Genomic DNA, 8,671 nt, shown 5'->3' with positions numbered 1-8,671 from the left:
CTCGTAGCGAAGATTTCGCGAAGCCGATAGAAAATGTTTCGGGTCTGATTGTATCGGGTCACTTGGTTAAAACGTTACCTGACGCTCAGAAGTGATTCAACTGCAGTCTCCGCCGCTAGATGGCACACGAGTAACTCGTTAATCGGAGGAGCCACGCGACGAGATAATGTCTGATGTTACAAGAGGGCGCTGACGCAGAGCGACGTTTCCCTGCTATGTTAAATCCCGTAATCGGGGGGCGGGTTTAGCGAGTCGGCGGTTATTAGTTCAAGAGCGTCCGTTGCGAGTCGCCACTCTTTCTATTACTTTTCAACTGGCGAATGGAAGTCGCGGTCGCGTAGGATTGAAATCGCCGACATAAAGATACCTGAACCGAGCATTCTGCGAAAAAAGGTATAATTAGCGTTAAGCGAAAAGTCGAAGCAAATTAGCCCGTGAGGTGTCGCAAACCTCCTCGTGACCGAAACTCTCTTTGCCTAGATCCAACCATAAGTTGCCCGGATCAAATAACGTAACGCCGATGTTTCAAACCTCAAATCAAGCGTCGCTCCATCCGCAAGTAGCGCGAAAATTGGAGACCTCGCAAGCATCCATCGAGACATCCTAATACAAAGTAAGTGGGGCGGCGTGTACATAATAAATGACACCGATATTTTCCAATGATTTTCGATGGTCAATATTGACCACCGCCATTAGGTGGGAGATTTATAATGACATAGATCGCGTTCTCGAACGAAACGTTAGTCGACAATCATGGTCGACAAATTATTCAGCCGGAGTAACAGAGAACGTTCGTAACGCATTGTTGCAACCGTCGTCGTTGTCTCGATTGATAGTGTGGGATCGTCTCGGCTTCCCATGGAAACGTGTCACATCTCCCGGATCTTTCGACCCGATACGAGTGAAGTAACGTTTTTCGCGCGAATCAAACGGTTCGTATGCCGTTAATAACGTCCCGCGGGTGGAATTAAACAGGCGGAGACAACGGCGGAAACACACACGGGGGCCCGCTCGCGTATTGTCTCTTTCCGCGGCTTCCCTACGAGGTGTCTCGCGCCGTCCGTCCGCTCGCTCGTCGCGGGAACGGTGAAAGCAAAAGCGGAAACCGCGGCGATAACAATTCTGGGAGATGCTCGGGAGAGAAAACGCCGCGCGCCGATAAGCGCGATTGAACGCGGCGGTCGCGAAATTATTAGCCGGCGTGTCTCGATTTTCCCGCGCGGACGCGGCTCGCACCAAGAGAGAGAGAGAGAGAGAGAGACGGCTTCGCGGAGACGAAAGATAAAAGAGACGAGTAATCTCCGTCGGCTAATGCCAGACAATCTCGAGACGGGCGTGGGAACGGATTGGAGTCGATTGCGAGCGTCGTCGTTCTTTATTATCTAGTCATCCGCCGCGGTCGTTCGACGTACACCTCGGCAGTCGCAGGTTTTAATGAAGTCCGCGAGGGGCTCAAGGCTCTTCTCTCGCTATTTACGTGTACTCCTCCTCGACTGTATTTCGCCTTTCTCATCGCGCTTCGGGCACGATCGGGGACGGGTATATACACACAAGGTCCCCTTGAAGCAGCGTGAGCCCAGCCTGAACGCGCGCCGTTTGCATTATAAAAATTCGTATCTTAATTAGGAAACGGCCATCATCGAGCGACGGTCAATCCGCGAGGCAATGATATTAGCGCGTCTTGTCACGCATGGACGATCGCGTTTCAGAGCTCACCCGATAGCTCCCAACATCGGAAGGAATTAAACGGCGGGTGTAGAAAATGGCTGCCGCAGGAGAATCCAATTTGTCCGGGTAGTTTGTGAGAAAACGCGACGCGGACGCGTAATTGTATGAGAATCCAATTTGTTAAGCTACTCACAGAAACATCTTTTATTCATCCTCGACAAGTGAGTCGTGAGGTCACGCGAAGTTATCAACGGTTGCGCCTCCGGCTTCGTGTCGTTTCGCCTCCGACGAAATTACCGGACGAGCGTCGCGACGCGCCGGGAGATCCTCGCCGGAGGAGGTAATCCTGCGCTGATTGTCGATTACCGATTTGGCAACACCATCACCGTCAGCAACGTTTGCATGCCACGTCGCGTCTTTCCGTACGGCATGCGGCCACCTGCGACTAATTGCGAGCTCGGTGATCGCCTAGGAACGGCACGTCGCGGGGATGACGTTGCTCTCCCTCGGCTGCGACCCCTTCGCGAGGGGCGGAACTTTCACGGCGCGCTACATTCTTCGGGCATTATCCCGTTTCGATCGATTTGTCCGGCGCTCGGTTAATTTAACACGGTGAAACCGCTCGCGTCGCGCCGAGCCGAGCCGCCGTCGCCTTCGGTGTTCCTCTTCGCTAGCCGCCGATTTCGAAGTCATCGACCAACGCCGATGCCTGGCACTGGCGATGGCACGGAGCAGATTAATATCGAGCGATATCTGCAGTGAATCGTGGAAAATCGCGACGTTTAAGGTCTCGCGGGGCAATGCTCCTTCGGCCGCCTTGCGTTCTAACTGGTTGCGTCTCCCCCGACCAGCCTCTTCGGCTGATTTTATTTAATTTGGCGGGATGAGAAACTGGGCCTCTCTTCTCGGCGACTGTGCCGACTCCTTCGATCGGTGTTTTCGCCCGACGCCTACGCTTTCTACGGTTGCCTGCAGATGCTGGCCGAGTCCGAGTAGTAAATAAGTGCGCGGCACTGATTAATCGAGGTGTCTTCCTTCTCACCTCTCTCGTTCTTTTCTTTACGTCTTCTCTTCTGGTTGGATTTTACTGCTGTAAGATTGTCAGGAGAATTTGGGAACTCTCTTTGACTTTTCTCGACTTTTCTCCTCCGCATCATATCTTTGTTCGTTATTGATATTTTTTTTTATATATCGCTTAATAATCTAGTAAACAAATCTCATCAAGTTTATATCGTTTCCATCTGTCATCGTGGCAGTAAATTCCCCAATTTTCTCGATATTTTCCCAATAATTTGTCGTTTCCAGAATCTTCAACATTGATCGAATTGCAACGATTCGACGGCGATTTTTCCTAACTCTCACGTGAGCGGGGAAAAATTGTTTACTTAGTCCTAAACATTAAGTTATCCGAAAATTACATCCCGTCGTAGACGCGTACACGCATCGATCGTTACAACGTCCGTGACGTTTTAGGGTTCGTAACCGACCCGGAAAGAGTCATGTCAACGCGTAGTTTATAGAGCTGCCCAGCGAATTGGGTCGTTGTACCTTCCCTTCGGGACCTACTTCGGCGACGACACGGTTGTGGAAGGACAGTGAAACTCCTTCTCGATGCATCGTCCACGTGTGCGCGCGGCGATTACGCCTTTCTCGGGCGGATACCGGCGATACCGAGCTCGGTGTATCTAGCTATCTGACCCGCGGAATTTCCAGCGAAGCGTGAAAATCGCGTCTCCCTTGGCGAGAAGGCGTGAGAAGACCAGCGCGGAACGAGGTCGCAGGAAATCGGCGACAAAGGTCTCAGCGATGACGCGACGCCTATCCGGACTTCGACGCTCGTCGAAACGGAGAAAGCTACTATACGCGCGGTACCCCGTTACCGTGACTCACTCCGCGAGATCTTTCCCGAAGAGTGTCTCTCTTTTCCTCTTTCTCTCTCTCTCTCTCTCTCTCTCTCTCTTTCCCTCTGTCTCCCTTTCTCTCTCTCTCTCTCCCTCTATCTCTCTTCACCCCCGTTACTGTGCGCCTACAATGACGCGACTCCAAAATCTCCCGGTTATCGGCCCGTTTGAGTTTCACTTCCTCGGCTGACTCGCTTTTCGCGCGAACGCGCCGGAATGGCACGTGACGTCAATTAAGTCTCGGAACTTGAGAGACCGCGAGACTTTCGATAATAGCACGGCCGATCGCGCGGGCTGTAACGTGGACCGAAACTCTCGTCCGCGACGCACATGTCCGCTCGGTTCTACGCTCGGGCTCTTCGCTCACGGAGACGCAACGACTCCGCGAGCGCACCTTTGCACTCGCTCGTTAGACGGGAAAGAGACAGAAAATGCACCGGCTGACCCACCCCTCGCGTACGTACAGTTACTCGCTTGTTCCCCACGAAGAAATGCTGTCTCAGATGAATAAGTTCAGCAACTGCGCGGGCAACTATACGCATTATCTGCCGGGGAATCGAAACCGAGCACGGTAACGGTCTTGCATCTGTTACCGCGCACGCTACAGTCTATGCCGGCGTTAATGCCCCCGGGTCTCTTCTCCTCGTCGCGTAAAAACACCGTTTTGCGTCATTGCGCCGCGCCGCGTCGCCCGTACAATGCCCGGTGCGGTCGCCGGGTCTCGCCAGCGCGCGTGTGTCAGTCGTGATCCGAATGAGAATTTAGCGGATTTCCGTCAATTCTCACCCGCGTGAGCTAAGTACTCGCAGAACGGCTGAACGTTTCGTCAATTTCCTTCCTATTGAAAGGAGCGGAGGAAATACTCTCGCGCGTGGAAGGAATATTCGAGCGTCGCGTTGAGAGCTTCCTTTTTCGAAGCGTTCTTCGAAAGCGTGCCCGACCGCGAGATGCATCGGGCCGATCGACGTAAATCCAGAAGAGAAAGCGACGATCCTCTCGTAGTCCTATCGTGTCCGACCGGCTTCGTAGAATTATGAAAGCGCCGAGGATCCTTTTCTTTTTTTTTTCTCCCTTTCTCTCTTTTCTTCGTACGTGTGTACACGCTGAGAGTGCGGCAACGTCATCTCTTTTTAATTATATCGCTACATGCGCACTGCGAGGATGACCGTGTAAGAATCCAGAGCCGCTGGCGACTTTTAGAAATCGATATCGACGTGAGCTGTTTACCCGAAGAACGATACACAGGTGAAACTTTTACTTAGACTTACGTAAATCGCGAACATACGCGACGAGAGAGACCGGCAGACAGCCTGACAGACGTCATGCGACAAAGAGATTGAACGCAGTGAAATTTTAAGAACTCGGCTTACGACATCTCCCGGGCGAATGAACGAATGCGCAAAGTGTGCGATGAAAAGAAAGTCGCGAGGCATCTAGCTCTGAATGCGATCAAATTCTGAAGACGGCTTGCGACATTCTCCAGATAAACGACTCGCGCAATTTCAGATGTATAATTGTGACACACCCGGTATACAAATTGTACAGTCACATACGCACACACATGTGCATGCTTCTGTAATTTTAAATAGTCACAGCGTTACACGACAGTTTCAACTTTTGATCGCGTCAAGCAAATACAATGTGAGCGCCTAAACATACTCTCGTGCGTAAACATACCAACGTTTTTTTGTGCGATATTCCCCCTTCTTTTGCTATTTCTTACGTAAACGTTTTCACGCCAGAACGATTTTTCAGCGCAGTCATGTTGTCTAATTATCTAAGTTAACGTGTTATCTAATTAACTGAGAAACAAGATGATATATGTAATCTCCCCGAGCGACCTCTTTCCGGAAGATACGACGAAATATTTTTTTTTTTTTTTTGCAAAAATAGCACCGCCCAATATGAGGATTTAATCGCGCGCACAGACGTTGGCGAGAGCATCTAATTAAGAGGAGAGAAAGACAGCCGCACGGAGTAGAGATCCTTCAACGTCGACGATAATAAAAAGTTCGTTTACAGCTTGACGGGATCGAGACGTAAGACGTGACAGTGACGAGGTTAATGAGAATTTTTAACGTTTCGACTAATAACAGGTACACTTTGTACTCTAATTACTAGAGAAAGCACGCAATGCGAGAAACTCGACCTTTTCGTCGCTTCGAGGCCGAACGTGTCGTTTCAAACATTTCACGCATGCAGACGCGCGCGTGTAAACACTTCATTACTGTCGTACGTACTGCCGTATCTCGTGATTATACAGACGTGACGTTGCCCTACAGTCGCGGTCGGCTCTTCCTGATGATAGGTATTTATTAAATTCACGGAACCATTATTAGATAGAATTATTATAGATAGAAACAGCTTCTCCAGCAGGCAGTGCTCGATAACGGACACATTTGTCAAGTATGTCGAGGTGGTTCTAACATTTTTTGCTGAAACTTGTCGAGCACTTCCATTGCTGAACTATCCATTGCTGAATTGCTTGCCTGTCGTATTGGCCCGTTCGTTGACTATTTGCGTCTAACGTCACGTGCATTATTCCGGAGATCCGCGCGCTTTGCTTTCAGGTGAGATGAAGGAATCGCTGCATCGGATCCGCACGAGACGCGATTTCGTCACTTAGAGTTCAGGCACGGTGCAAGCGGAGCGTAGGGCGCTATTAGGTGGAAAAAGAAGTAGTGGAGAGAAACATGAACAGCGGCTGGCGGCTGCGTGCATCACGATACCTTCATTTGAATGCACTGTCGCGGCGCGGCGTAATGCGCACTGACCTATGCGTGCACGTTGCGAGCTGGCTATCGCCGCTAGTTAATAACCATAAACATATCTCACAACGCGCCCCGTTACGGAGTAAGCGACTGCGATGCAACCACCGTAGGATAGGCGGCTATTTAACGAAATTCTCGGGGAGAAACCGTAGTGAAGAACGGCAAAAGGACGACGACGACTGCTTCGACACACACAATGTAACGCGAAAACACACACCGCGCGATTGTGTGCGACGGGTAATTAGTCCTAAATATGGTGGAATCGTTGGAGACGATTCTCACGTTATTATCCGCCGCGCTAAATTGCAGGAAGGAATTAAGGCGATAAGTACATTAATTGTACAGATGGCGGACGCGAACAGATTGTTCGTCGTGTGTGTCTCAATTTTAATTTTACTGTCAGTTATTATTTAATCATTGCGATGTACATTCAAGTAAAATTCAGGATTTCGAACGGAAACAGGTGGCTTCACTCTGACATTCGCGGTAACAAATGACTGCGGTATTTTCACGTTCATCGCGTTTTCACATTCGAGATCGCGAGAGTTCCCGTTAATTCTAGACCAGTTCTATAACTATGAAGCATTTCGGAACGAAATTCCAACAATTAACAATTCTGTACAATTTTCAATATTCACCAGCACGACACTCGGTGAAAACATGTCGTGCCGTTCACTTACTGCACTTCTGACAGTAGTTCTAGCTTGTTCCACTCGAGTTCCATACAATTCAACCATTTTCAGTCATTGTTCCGCCGTATAACTATTTTTAAATTAATTTTAACTTTTGGCGCCAGCACGACACGTGCCGGAACGTGATGTTAGCAGGACATTTTTTCAATTTCGATTTTTTAGTATTAAGAATGCGGAACTGTTTTTTATTTTTATCAGAAACTGTAGAAGTATGAAAAATGCTACTGGAACTAACATTGTTTTTTAATAATTTTTAAAACGTCGTGCTAACTTCACAGACACCTCGCTAGTTGACTCCTATGATTCTTGACGGAAAATCGCGCCCTTCTTTTCCTGCTTCCATTGAATTAACCGTTTGCGTTATGCGGTTTCAACTCGCATGATCGATCGATTAGGGTTGCACAAGAACACACGGGTTGTACGATGACGGTGGAAAACGCGCGGCCTGTGAGAAAATCCACGTACATACATGTTGCACATGCGAACGGACAACAATCCACCAGCGCAACTGTATATCTACCATCTCTCATCCCGCGCCGCCGCCGTCGCTTTGACTTTCCATAGACATCGGCACTCTTAACGAATTTCCTACAGCTAGATCGGGGTCGCGCGAAGTGCAGCATAGCAGATGATGCACATAGATGATGCGTAGTGATAGCTAGGTTGCGGGAAAACATCACACGCGTGAAGAAGAACAATTTAAGTGTACTAACAGCGTGCACACGTGCTCTGGGAAAAAAAAGAAGTACACCACGGAAAGCGGCGTTGTAATCTCGAAATCTACGTCCGTCGGTTTCGCGGAGAGAGAGAGAGAGAGAGAGAGAGAGAGAGAGAGAAAATGATCGAATCTTTCGCGAATCCAACTCAGATACGAATCACTTCGGCACGCGGCTCTTACTCGTCGGGAAAAAGTTTTCAGAGATCGCAACGATCGGTTAATCCCACTCTTCTCAATCAGTGATGGTATTCGATTTTTTTTTTCGAAACGAATGATAAAGCAGGAAATTACAACGAACAGCGTGTATTAATGTCGCATATGTATGTAAAATAATAAAAAATGATGTAAATTCATGCTGTACACACGACAGAACGCGATTCAGCGTGCAGTTGAAAATTTCGATTCTTTCGATTCGAGATCGAAGTGACCGAAGCATGATTGAAAAATGATCGAGATCGCAGCGACTTGTCGTTTTTCGGCAACTCGAAAACGGCGAGGTCGTCGAGTTCTCGTTCAGTTCGTTCAGCGACGAAGCGACGAACAGCAGCGTGCTGTCAGTGGACATGGCCACCGACGATTAACGGGGAAATTCTCCATTCGATATCGGATTAGAACACGCCGGTCAACGACCTCGTCCTTATACGCGCTCGAATTCCCCGGTAATTATTCAACGGACTTCGAAAGTTTAATAACTCTCGGGTAAGATGACGCGGTAGGGATTCACGGGATTCAGGCGTCGTCATCAGATCGGGTACTTGACGGTTCAGGTGAAAGGCGAGAGAGAAAAGTTTATAGTTCCTGTTGCTGTTAAGACGCGTCTAGATCACGCGGCAGGTAACGATATTAAAGCCTCGTCTTATATGGCACTTAATTTCTTCGTTACGCTGCTTGATTAAGGCGATGAAACCGACTCGCTCCGCG

Source organism: Harpegnathos saltator, unplaced genomic scaffold (genome assembly GCF_003227715.2).
Source record: "Harpegnathos saltator strain DR-91 unplaced genomic scaffold, Hsal_v8.6 scaffold785, whole genome shotgun sequence".
In the NCBI taxonomy this organism is placed as follows: domain Eukaryota; kingdom Metazoa; phylum Arthropoda; class Insecta; order Hymenoptera; family Formicidae; genus Harpegnathos; species Harpegnathos saltator.
Note: the sequence above shows the minus strand (reverse complement) of the source record.